General features: G+C 32.8%; 1 long non-coding RNA gene across 1 annotated transcript; it reads left to right on the top strand.

Annotated features, from left to right (window-relative positions):
• The first annotated feature begins 2,322 nt into the window (after positions 1-2,322).
• Positions 2,323-3,181, top strand: LOC111705828 (uncharacterized). The gene is made up of 2 exons (XR_002766083.1): positions 2,323-2,583; positions 2,785-3,181. It is a non-coding gene; the product is annotated as an uncharacterized LOC111705828 (long non-coding RNA).
• Positions 3,182-12,759: the final 9,578 nt, after the last annotated feature.

Genomic DNA, 12,759 nt, shown 5'->3' with positions numbered 1-12,759 from the left:
TATTTATTTCCATTAGCAGATTAGAATAAACATTTATATATAAAGTTGTAAATTCTGTTTTTGATTGGGTATCTCAGGAGACACACGGGAATGTTCTTAGCTTGGTTTTGAGGTTCTAAGATGAATGGGTCAACTTTAATATACCCACTTTCCGATAAAACTAACTTTGTTTGTTTTGGTAAGTGTACTGCAGATAACTCCGCATGCACCATTTCTTTTCTTAGCTTAATTTAATTTTTAAAAATGATATAAAAAATGATGTTTGAAAACATGTAAGATTTCAAACTTTCGTACAATTTACTTTAGTTTAACGTGTTTCTTGTTTAAAGGTTTTTTTTACAATACGGCATAACTTTACTTAAAATCCACATTTCATATCTAATTTCAAACTTTACCTGCACACCCTGCAGTGAACTTATGAAGATTACTTTGTTTGCCAAATGAAAGAAAAATGCACAGTGTTGGTAAAATTGTAGATTTTCCATTAAGAATTGGAACCTTAATCCTTCCCATGGGCGCTTTCCTGTCAAGCATAATTCACAGTTATACTCTTACTTTCTCTATCTTTTACTATGGGAGAGAATTCTACTCACACACATTTTTTTATTGNACATGTGCCAGCCTCACATGTAAATATAGAAACATGAGATCGTCTTACGTGTAAATATAAAAACATGTGCCAGTCTCACATGTAAATGTAGAAATATGTGTCAGCCTCACATGTAAATATTGAAACATGTGGTTGTCTTACGTGTAAATATAGAAACATGTGCCAGTCTCACATGTAAATGTAGAAATATGTGCCAGTCTTCACATGTAGATAAAGAAACATGTGCCAGCCTCACATGTAAATGTAGAAATATGTGGCAGTCTCACATTTAAAAGTGGAAAAAACTAATTTTTCCCTTTTTTCCTTTTTACAAACATTAACGAAAAACAACTTTTCTGTTTAGAAAGGAAAATATGGTATTTATGCTGATGTTCCTTACTATCGTACTTGGATCCAAGAACAGTTTGATGCTAACGATTGTGCCAAATTTGCCCGATGAAAATATATGTTTGGGTTGACAATTATTTATCATCAGATGTTGAGAATATAATTGTTAACCATTAATTTCAAAACCTCTATAAAATGTCGTCTTATACTGGAATCTCCTGTCGGAGACAGCCAAACCAAATTTTCAGCCCGTCAGAATCCTAACCGGCCTATTATCCGGATTTGTCTAGCGTGTTGCTGTTATCTGTCAACAATAATGTTCATGAAGATATATTTTAAATATTTTCTTTTTTTGGTTATCTGTTATTTTTTTTGCACTCATTTTTTGGAAAAATACAACTACTGTTCTATCTTTGATCCATTTGATTTTGATTTTGTCTTATTCTTTGATTACAAATTAAATTGGAACAAATGAAAAGTTCTTATTCTCCTATTTTTAAATTAGAAAACCATTAACAGACCTTAACCTTTCCTTAAAAAAGAGATTGTTAACCAACAGAATAGCCGTTAACAAATAGCTAATAGCTGTTAACAAACAGTTATAATAGCTGTTAACAAACGGTTCTAATAGCTGGGAACAAACAATTCTAATAGCTGGGAACAAACAGTTCTAATAGCTGGGAACAAACAGTTCTAATACCTGGAAACAAACAGTTCTAATAGCTGGGAACAAACAGTTATAATAGCTGGGAACAAACAGTTATAATAGATGGGAACAAACAGTTCTAATAGCTGGGAACAAGCGGTTCTAATACCTGGAACAAACAGTTCTAATAGCTGTGAACAAACAGTTCTAATAGCAGGGAACAAACAGTTCTAATACCTGGGAACAAACAGTTCTAATAGCTGGGAACAAGCGGCTACCTAGAAAGCTTGGAACATTTAGCTTTTCCACAAACGGCTAACAGGCAGCTGGAAACTGGAAATGAATTTGAACATGCCTAGCCCTTCTTCTACATTTGTAAACATCACACGAGTTTACTTACTTCTATATATTTACTACATTTCCTATCTTGTCCTTATTATTTTCATTCCAATTTTGAATTTTAAAACTTGGTGTTTTGTACTTTTTATCAGCCAGCCCCATTCCCCCAGGGCCAGCTGATGTCTGATTGATATTTTGGTGTAGCGTGTACATGTGGAGGGATAAAACCAAGAGTGTAATGAAAGGAAAGTTAAAATTGCGGTCGTGTATACTTTGCGTACACATTGAAACCAGTTCTCTTTGGACGGAATTTGTAAACAAGAATATATAGATGCATCAGTGTTCGTTTAGTATCCGCGGAGGTTAAAGAATTAAATTTTGATAATTTTTGTTACGCGACCCAGTCACGTATATGGGATATGAGGGAAAGGTCGCCCCTGTGCTAATATTCCTACAAGATATCTGCAGCGCCCCTGGACTTCGTACTGCATGAAGAGGGGAGTTTCCAAGAATAAAAATAAAGCTGCTCAAAACTAGGTTTTATATGTATTGTTTATACTCTAACGTACATTCTGATCAATTGAGATGTGACTTTTGATGGCGATGTTCGCCAATGTTTTTGTCTCTTTGTTCTTGTGATATTGTGTGAAGGCTCAATATGGTAAGATTTACGCTAGAGTTACTTAATATTATTGTACTATTTAGAATAAATCAAAACCTACAGTTTTTTACGCCCAAGTAACTTGTTTCTCAAGATTATTGTCGTATTTTCTGATTTATTTGTATTTTCTAGTTTTCGTCATTTTTTTATGGGCTTTTTCTGTAGTAAAAATATAAGAACTCTATTTATGTTATTTTATAGTTGAACATGCTGATCTGAATAAATCCTGAGTTCTTTATTTGACGGTCAAAATGAGTACAAAGGATAAAGAGAAATATTCCGACAAACCATCGCAGAATATCACTAGGCACATGTATTCGCTGGTCGCGAAACAATTTTGATAATTCATATAATAGTTTCTTATGACCAGAATATTTCATTGATTTTTTTTGTGTACGCTTCTGAAATAACTTTCCTTGCATTAAATCCTTGGATAAAACATATTTTAAACCGTTAGATTCTAAGACTTTTCTAAATTCTCATTTTAAGTTTTAAAAGTTTTAGTTTGTGACAATAAAACAATATGCTGGGTCCACACAACCAACCAACATAAGGCTGAAAACAAATCCCAGAGAGATTATATTAAATTATTCTTAGATTATGCCTTTAATTAAGATAAATTAGATTATGTTTCTCTGTTTCATACATTAAAATAAATTACTTTATAATTAAAGAAGATTAAAGAAGAAAAGAGCAAAATACAGATTGGATTTTATGTCTGGAATTTTAAAACACGATTGTTTTTTTCTGAACAAACAATTTTTCCAACAGATGTTAAAACAACTTTCGTTTTTTACCATGAACGAACAATTTTTTGGAACAAAATTTAAAAAAAAACTTATAGCTTCTTTACTGAATTTGTTTAATGAAAGAACGAATTTATTTAACGAACAATCTTACTAAACGAACAATTCTACTGAACAAACGATGAACGAACATTAACGAACGATGAAGAAACGAGTTAAAAAAAGCCAAGCGCGCTTGTCTTTAGATTTATGTTAGATTTAGTTTTTAAACTGAAAAATGAAATCGGCCTAAAACCAGAAAACAAAAGGCAGAAAGCAAGTAAAACTAAGGGGTTTCAACCTGAAAAAAAATCTCATTTACGATGAAAAATTTGCAGGATCACTACATACAAAGGAACGATCCAAAACGCATAAAATATGACAATTTAAATCTTGATTTTTGGTGTCAGCCTTTAATTTAGTATTTTAATGCATGTATATTAATGATCAAGCAAAGAAAAAAGGCAGTTGAGGCCTGCAAGAAACCCTGAAGGTAAAACAGTTGCTAAACAAATTCTGTACATTCGTCTCATCCTTTGTGGGTAGCTTTTTGTGTATGATTCACAATGAAACCATTATTATTTTGAATTCTTGGAATCCTAGTAAAGAAAAGGAATTGAGTCTTTGGCACAAACTCAACTTATATATCTCAAGAACTTGCTGGTGTAAACCTTAATAGCTCCAACTTAGATTATTTGATCAAACAGAATTCATAGATTTAAATATCGAAGGTAATTGCTGGGAAAGATGTCATCGTTAAATTCCTTTGTGTCGTCATTTATAAAAATGCATTTCCGTTTGCCAACGCAACCCTGTGAATTTTGAAATTTCTAGAACGGGAAATATTTTTGCCTCATTTCATAGAATTGCATACGTCTGATTCTAAAGCTCACTGAAGTTTTGCCTGACTACGGCGCTGTTGAGTAGGCACACGTTTAACCCTATTCCTGCTGGGGGGGGGGTCAATTTGACCCCCTTGTAGTTTTTTTTACAGAACTCAAAAAGTATTGGTCTGAGGCTGTTGAAATTTTCTGACTTTTCCTACATACCCAAAGCCCTCCCTTTAGGCCTAAAACCGGGCTTTAATACTAACTGCCTGAGTCCTCAGGCACACTGTCTGAATGAGTGCTTTTTCCTGTAACAAACTAAATCTTTGTTTTGACCCACTTCCACTTGTCAGATTTTGATAAATTTAGCTTTTTGGAAAGCCTTTGACATAAGGAAACGAATTGCACAAGTTTTGCGAAAAAAATTGCAAATTTTTCCAAACAACCTGTTAAAGGAAATTTGCACATTTTTAGTTTTTCTTGATTAAAAATCAGGTTATTTAAAATTTTGCAAACATTTTTGCATATTTGAAATGGCATGGTCAAGGGCTTTTCAAAAATGTATAATTTTTCATTTTTTGGACAATTTTTTTTGCAAACATTTTTACTGGATTTTGCGATAAACATTCAATTTTTGAAAATTTGCCAATTTTTTTGCAGATTCTTAAAGTAGAGCACAAGAGCTTTCCAATGATGTATCATTTGTTATAGTTGGACATCAAACATGGGAATTAGAGGGGGGGTCAAATTGACCCCCCCCCAGCATATCCTGGTTTTCAAGTACCCCAGCAGAGATAGGGTTAAAGGGTACCATAGTGAATTAGAAAAAACACTCTTTAAATGCATCCTCACTTGAAATTACGTCTGTAGCCCTTTTAATGTTGAAAATGTAGAAGTCTTTCATACATACTGCATGGTGATTAGAGATGGCCATTTTTTCTTAAACGAACGAAATATTTGAAAAGAACCAATTTTTTAGTAAAACAGGGGTGGTGTTCAGAAAAAAAACGACGTCAAACGGATGGATCATTAACAGAAATTAAAAGAATTATCTTTTTTTTTAAAGAATGAAAAAAAGTAATTCTAAAAAACGATAGTTTTTTTACTGAACAAACGAAATTTTCAAAAGATATTTGAAAAAAACTATTGTTTTTTGCTAAAAGAACAAATTTTTTCATTCATTAATTATTAACGAACAAAATGAAAAAAATTGAAAGTGTCCATCTAGGTTGGTTGTAATTTGTAAAGCTGTATTTTAAAATCAAAGTTAGTGTATGGAAGAATTGAAGAAAGTTGGAATGGTCAATCCTAGTTCATGATTGAATATCCTCTAACTCCAAGATATAACTTTAAATCCCATCTGCATCTTACCAAGGTGTTAAAGGATTTTCATTTAAACATTTCTATTTCTTTTTCATTTTTATTTGTTCCTTGATCTCGGAAAAAGATCTCAATTCTATCTTAATCCAATGCAAAGTACAAATATTGCAACACAAGTTTCAAGTTTATGTTTATCTTTATCCCTTTATGTTTGCAACCTGATCACTGTAAACTCCGGTTCATTTTAATCACCGGGCCGACGTTTAGGTTAGAGAAAGCTTTACAGTACAATAAGAGACTATGTTTCAAGGAACTGAATAGGAATAATGAAAGGGGGTCTGATTTGTTTGGAATTAAAATGATTTGTTTACGATCCTAATTGAATGTTGCATCTTTCTGAATTTGTATGGACACTCCGTTCTTCGGTATTAGTCGTTTTTAACAATTTTCTCCTTACAGACGCAACAGATTAAAGTAAAATTAGTAGCGATCAAAAGCGCTTTTTTATCGCATTAAGCCTATGCCCGCCTCTTCATTTTTCGCGAACACTCCCTTTAAAAGGATATTTTCAGCTTTGCTAACTCCAACAAATTCGTTATATCTTTGTAAGAGATATGGTTTAGAGACATCTTAATAAGAAGATTAAGTTCAAAGTTTTATCTGGTCTTGAATCATCATTTTATAAAGTTTTTACTTCATAAATCTTACAAACTTGTAAAATGATAAAGCAGTTTTAAACATAAATTGATTTTTAACCAAATAAATGTTATATTTTATCTATTTTTTCTGGCTAAATGATAAATGTGTTTTTAGCTCATTAAACGATGTTTTATGTTAATTGTTACATTTAAAAGATACTAATAAATATACTTGCAATCACTTAGTGATGGGCGCGTTTGGCTTTTTTCAATTTTTTCAAGCATTAGATAATAAACCCATTTCGTTCTGTTTTTAGTACAGAAAAAATTTAAATTTTTAAAAGATATTTTTTTTTGTCCCGAGGATATGATCGGTTTGTTACGATAAAATCTCGGAATTTTTTCTATTGCGAAGATTTGGTGTTGTCTGGGTTTTTATTGATCTACCAGGGTTGAAATCTGGCAGCACATTCATCCATCATCATTGGCTTGGATCAATCCACTAAGAGCTTCTTTCTTGTTGAGTAGAAAGCACCCACCCTTTCGCTGCCGCCCCTCTGTCCTACTACATCCGTCAGGTGATCATAACTGCTTAACCAGATGTCGGCTTCAAATGTTTTTGAAGCCAAAGGTTTGTGTGGAATACGGGAATCGAACCCATGAACACCAGTCTGGACACCAATCCAGTTACTGGCTGTTGACAAGTGTGCTTAACTTCAGTGATCTAACGAGAACTGGTGTCACACACTAGCCACCCTATCCCACACATACTAGCCACCCTACTAAATTTAAATTAGTATTAAGGATTATCGTTTGCAGGAGCGCAACTAGACATTGTGTTAAGGGCGTGCAAGAGGAAAATATTTCGCGCGAAGTGAGAAGAAAAAATGTTGCCCCCCCCCCCCCTGTAAACATTTCAAGGGAGGGGGAAAGAAAAATGTGTGTTATACTCTAACAATAAAAAAACTAAACTTAATCCTATCTCTGCTGGGGTACTTGAAAACCAGGATATGCTGGGTGGGGGGGGGTCAATTTGACCCCCCCCCTCTAAATCCCATGTTTGATGTCCAAATATGACAAATGATACATCATTGGAAAGCTATTGTGCTCTGCTTTTAGAATCTGCAAAAAAAATTTGCAAATTTGCAAAAATTGATTTTCTTATCGCAAAATCCAGTTATATAGTAAAAATGTTTGCAAAAAAAAATTTGTCCAATAAATGAAAAATTATACATTTTTGAAAATCCCTTGACCATGCCATTTCAAATATGCAAAAAAATTTGCAAAATTTTAAATAACACGATTTTTAATCAGGAAAAACTAAAAATGTGCAAATTTCCTTTGACAGGTTGTTTACAAAAAATTTGCAATTTTTTTTTCGCAAAACTTGTGCAATTCGTTTCCTTATGTCAAAGACTTTCCAAAAAGCTAAATTTTATCAAAATCTGACAAGTGGAAGTGGGTCAAAACAAAGACTTAGTTTGTTACAGGAAAAAACAGTCATTCAGGCAGTGTTCCTGAGGACTCAGACAGTTAGTATTAAAGCCCGGTTTTAGGCCTAAAGAGAGGGCTTTGGGTATGTAGGAAAAGTCAGAAAATTTCAACAGCCTCAGACCAATACTTTTTGAGTTATGTAAAAAAAACTACAGGGGGGGGGTCAAATTGACCCCCCCCCCCAACAGGAATAGGGTTAACAACCGGATATTCAGTGAGTCAGATGTGTTATCTGATATAAAATAAAAGAAATCTATTCTGGTTGATGTAAATTACCATATTAATTAATTTACAATTTACTTTTATATATATTCATTAGTCATCCATAAATCAAATATGTTCATTGAACTCAGACACTGACAAGAAATGCCTCTCATTAAAAAATCATGATTTTGCTTGAAAAATATTTGTTTAATATATGTAGGATTCATTTAATATTCTTACTACAGTCGATTGAACTATAAGCTCAAGAAACTAACGTTCAATTATTGTATTTTTTATTTTTTATAATTTTCTCAGGGTCAGGATCTTGCCCCCCCCCTATACAGGGGCGGGGGAAAGCCTTCTTAAGGGAGGGGCATGCCCCCCTTAATCAGGCTAAGGGGACCTTGCCCCCTTCCCCCTCCTAGTCAACCACCTGACCATTTGATCAATTGAATCATTCGTTTGGTGAGATTGTTCGTTAAGTAAGATCGTTTGTGCAGTGAGATTGTTCATTTAGTAAATCAGTTGTTCAATAACATCATTTGTTAAAAGTCAGTTAAAAAAAAATGTTGATGGTTCAGAAATTCTTTTTTTCAAATTCGTTAAAAAATGAGAAAAATCGTTTAAAAAAAAAAAAATTTTTTTGGTTAGATTTTTGTTTTATCTGAACGATCTAATTCGTTAATTCATCGTCTATTAAATTTTATGATTGATAACATCGTTTTCGAACATTGAAAACGATAAACATCTCTACATTGACTGCGTACACCCTTACATATACATATTAATAAAAGTACGTACTAGGACTCAGAGATTATTAACTTATTGGATGCTTGCTTAACTAACCTGATTTAGAATCAATAGCAGACTAATTTGACAAATTGTTTTTTCATTACCTCCAATAAAACAGTTCTCTGCTTACACTGAGAAATTACATACATAGAATCATTCAGTCAGGTTGGATATTTTCCTTGAGGAATTCTGTTGATATATTTTGTATTATGATTGTATTTTCGCCCTCCTTTTAACTTTTTACTTTTTAACTTGACCAGTTTTGTCCTACTTTCGTATCTCCACCCCCCCCCTATTTTCTGACCCCCCCCCTCCCAACCCCGGCTGTACATTGATTCCGACCCATTGCTTTTATAAGGTTAAGTCAAAGGAATTTTTAAAATGGAAAACGAGGTTGCAAAGATATTAACTATTTTAAAATGCACTGTAAATTTTACTCGGATCCGCGATGCTTAGAATTGCCTAAACAGTTAAATTTTCGTAACAACATTTAAAATGTATTTAAAGTAGCAGTGATCCTATTATTTTTCCATAATTATACTAGCTACCCTTTCTAAGTTTTCTCATCAAAATGCATGCACTGTAGATCATATGAAATTCCTAGTTTTGTCCACAGAAAATAAAGACTGTATAACAGGATTGTATAATAAGGTTAGATACTCTGGATGCGCTCCAATTGGGGTTGTTAATCATTTTGAAAACGATCGAATAAACGGAAAACGTTTATGAAAACGATATTTTTTTAAAAATAAAGGTCGTTTTTAAAAAAAAATGTTGCTTTGTGACAAAATGATTTTGAGTTTAATTACAATTTGTTTCAACTTTTTTAAGGAAGGAAAGGTCTTAATTTTTTTTGACCTCAGATTATCCGACCAAAATGTCGTTTTCAAAAACGATCGTTTTTTAAAACTACTAAAACGAAAAACTAGTGTTTTAGAAAATGATTGTTTCGTTAAAAAATGTAAAAAATCCATCCCTAGCTCCAGTGTACTAAAAATGTCGTCTTCAGAGCAATGGAAACTCATACATACACCCTCATACATACACATATCCCCCATACTCCACTTCTGACCTACGCCAAATCCGCTATATACTACACATCCGACCTACTAGCAGGTGGTATTACAGCTGCTATATGGAATAGTGGCCGCAGCGCCCGGCCCCCTAGCCGCGGCGCTCGGCCCCCTAACCTGTCCTAGCCGCAGCGCTCGACCCAGAAATTGTCTTAACCTAACCTAACCCTCAAATAATACTAGAATAAACAGCTGGCGTAGGTCCGATATTGCATTAGGTCGGAAAGTTAGTAGGTCAGAAGTTAAGTAGGGGGGATGTTGAGTATAGACGATGTAACATTACCCACTCAAAATCCTCAAACGATGTAACTTATTATTGGCGGAAGCAGAAGTGACAATGTTGCTGTTGAGAGGGGGACGAATATTATCTGCTTGTCAGCTGTAAAAGTGGAGAAAATTCCTCTAACTATTCACAATGGTTTTTATTAATGAAGTGGCACACAGATTCACACATGGTAAAACTAAACCTTTGTCTTGTCACTTATTACTTAAATCATAAAGAGGTTAAATCAGGAACCTGTTTGAGTCAGGCATGGCATGGCCTTTAAATTAACACTTGCTTAATATTTAAAGTACAGTCCCTTTAAAGTAAACTAAAATGACTAAAATTCTCTTTAAATGCAATATTTAAAGGAAATAAAGAACGCACTATATAATTACCCCCCCCCCCGAACTATGTATTAAATCCACACATTTTTAAAAATCTCTAAATCCTGCAACAGTCTTGTTTGTCTGTGTTTCAGGCATTCAGGCATTTGTAAAAGTATCTTGCATACTAAACTTTAACTTTTACATTCTTCATAGTTGTAATTTGAAAACTAAAACTTGCATTTTGTAAAACAAAGGCAACGAGTTCTTTAATCTAAAGCTTCTCTGAAAAATATAATATTTTTGAAAGTTATAAAATGATTTGATGAAGAAAAATAAAAACTGTCACCGAATTTGATGAATTTGAACTGCCGGTTCAAATTTGAATCACCGATTTGAATCAGTAGTAGGTAGTTCAGCGACGTAGCTCAACTTCACTAAATTCGGTTTTTTATTATAAAATGTGGTGTTGAAACCACCCTGCAGTCTCCCCCCCCCCCCTTCGTACTCGGAAATCTTTTTTTAAAGAGGGGGGGTGGGGGGGGTTTTGGGGTCCGGGGGGGGGGGTGATACTGCATGGCCTGACGGGCCTTAATGTATTTATTTATTTTTTTATTCCTAATTTTTTAATGGAAATAATTTAAATTAAATTTGAGGATGAATTTAATTTTTCCTACTTTTCCCTTAACATCAACCATGTAATTTGAAATACAATGACATAATTGAAAATGCAGAAATAAAAATCCAGAATTAAAAATATTTGAAATTAATCAAGTTTAAGTGTCTCCAACAATACACAATCTTTATTTCAACATCATAAATAAACCACTTATAATTGGGGGAATATTTACTTTACTTTTCCAATATTTCTAGATAGAAAATTCTAGAATTTTTTACAAGCAAAACCATTTTCCAACTCTTTAAAGAAATTGAGTTTCGCCAGAAATTCCCAGAAATATTTTCTTATCCCTTTAATATTGCAAACTATGACTTCTGTTAGATCAAACAATGTAAGTTTTGATATCAAAGGTTTAAAAGAGACCCTTGAAAAATTAATGTAAAACATGTTTCATCTGTCGTCCATGATCATATTTAAGACTTGTTAAAATGTTTTAGCTACGGAATTTTGGGGTTTTAATCATCATGTTGTTAATTATTGATTCTTGGATTAAAAAACAAATGAATTTAGCAGTTTCATTTTGAATTCTTTAATATTTAAAGAACTTGGCAAACTTGTTTTCAACTAGAAAAAGAAAATAAGTGTTGTATGTTCTAAAATTCTCTTTCAAAGAAAAACTTTTCCTTCCATTCTTTATTTCAAAGCCCAGAAAGTATTAGTATAAGTCTTTCCAAGTTTTTATCAACATAGTCTTTAAGAAAATAAGTTCTGTAAACACTAAATATGTAATTACCATTTTAAGGAAATTCTTAGTAAAAAGTGAAACAGGGATAAACATATTTCATTCCTTGCACCATTAGATAATTTGAAATGAATATATAGTTTTATAAAAGAAAAAATGAAAAATATGCTAAATTATGCACAAGTAGGCGACAGTGATCATTACTCATTACATAACATATTTATTATTTCAGTTATTACGTAATCATCGAATCCTTCAACATATTAATTATTCATTCTTGTATTTAGAAAGTTAGTTAATTGTTTTATCTGATAGTTAAGTAGTGTATTTTTAATATCATCGTTGCATATGTCAAATTTTCTGAAAATCGAGGATACAGCTTCGACAATTTTGTAATTCTTTTTTACTCTATATGTTTTTTATACAGCTCCCTGTAAAAAAAGGGACACGCCCGAGTTATAAACGGTATCTTTAACAGCTTTTTTTAAACAATAATATGGAAGGTGACGGCGTTTTTCTATTTTGAAAAATATGTAATTCCGAGCAGAAATGCGGAAATCAGTATTATATTATATTTAACATGATAAAATTTTAAAGTTATCGCTGTAAGTCGGATCTACGAAGGATCATTTGAAATAATGCCTAAACATACCCTTTAATTCTTTTGGTTTATTGAAAGTATTAATGCATGGAAAGTTAATTGCGGTCGCGTATTCTCTCTGTGCATATTGAAACCAGTTCTCTTTGGGCGGAATTTGTAAACAAGAATAGATGCATCAGTGTTCTTCTAGTATCCGAGAAGGGTAAAAACAATTAATGGATTCCATGTCAGGTTGCGACATCCGTCTTGTGTTTACTTTTCCACCCAAAGACATAACACTGCAGTACAAAAAATGCGTACACCTCTGAAATAACTTTCCTTGCATTAGTACCTTGGGTTTATTTAGTAATTTCAGATGATAAATATGTTTTTAAATTAACGTAGGAAATTTCTAAAGATTACAATATTTGGTTTCTCCTACAAAACAGGTCTGACATAAACAGATGAATTCAAATATAAAACATTTTTCTTATTCATCTTACAAACATTTAAC

The sequence above is a fragment of the Eurytemora carolleeae genome, unplaced genomic scaffold (assembly GCF_000591075.1).
Source record: "Eurytemora carolleeae unplaced genomic scaffold, Eaff_2.0 scaffold540, whole genome shotgun sequence".
NCBI lineage: Eukaryota > Metazoa > Arthropoda > Copepoda > Calanoida > Temoridae > Eurytemora > Eurytemora carolleeae.
This window is presented reverse-complemented; position numbering and strand designations above follow the sequence as displayed.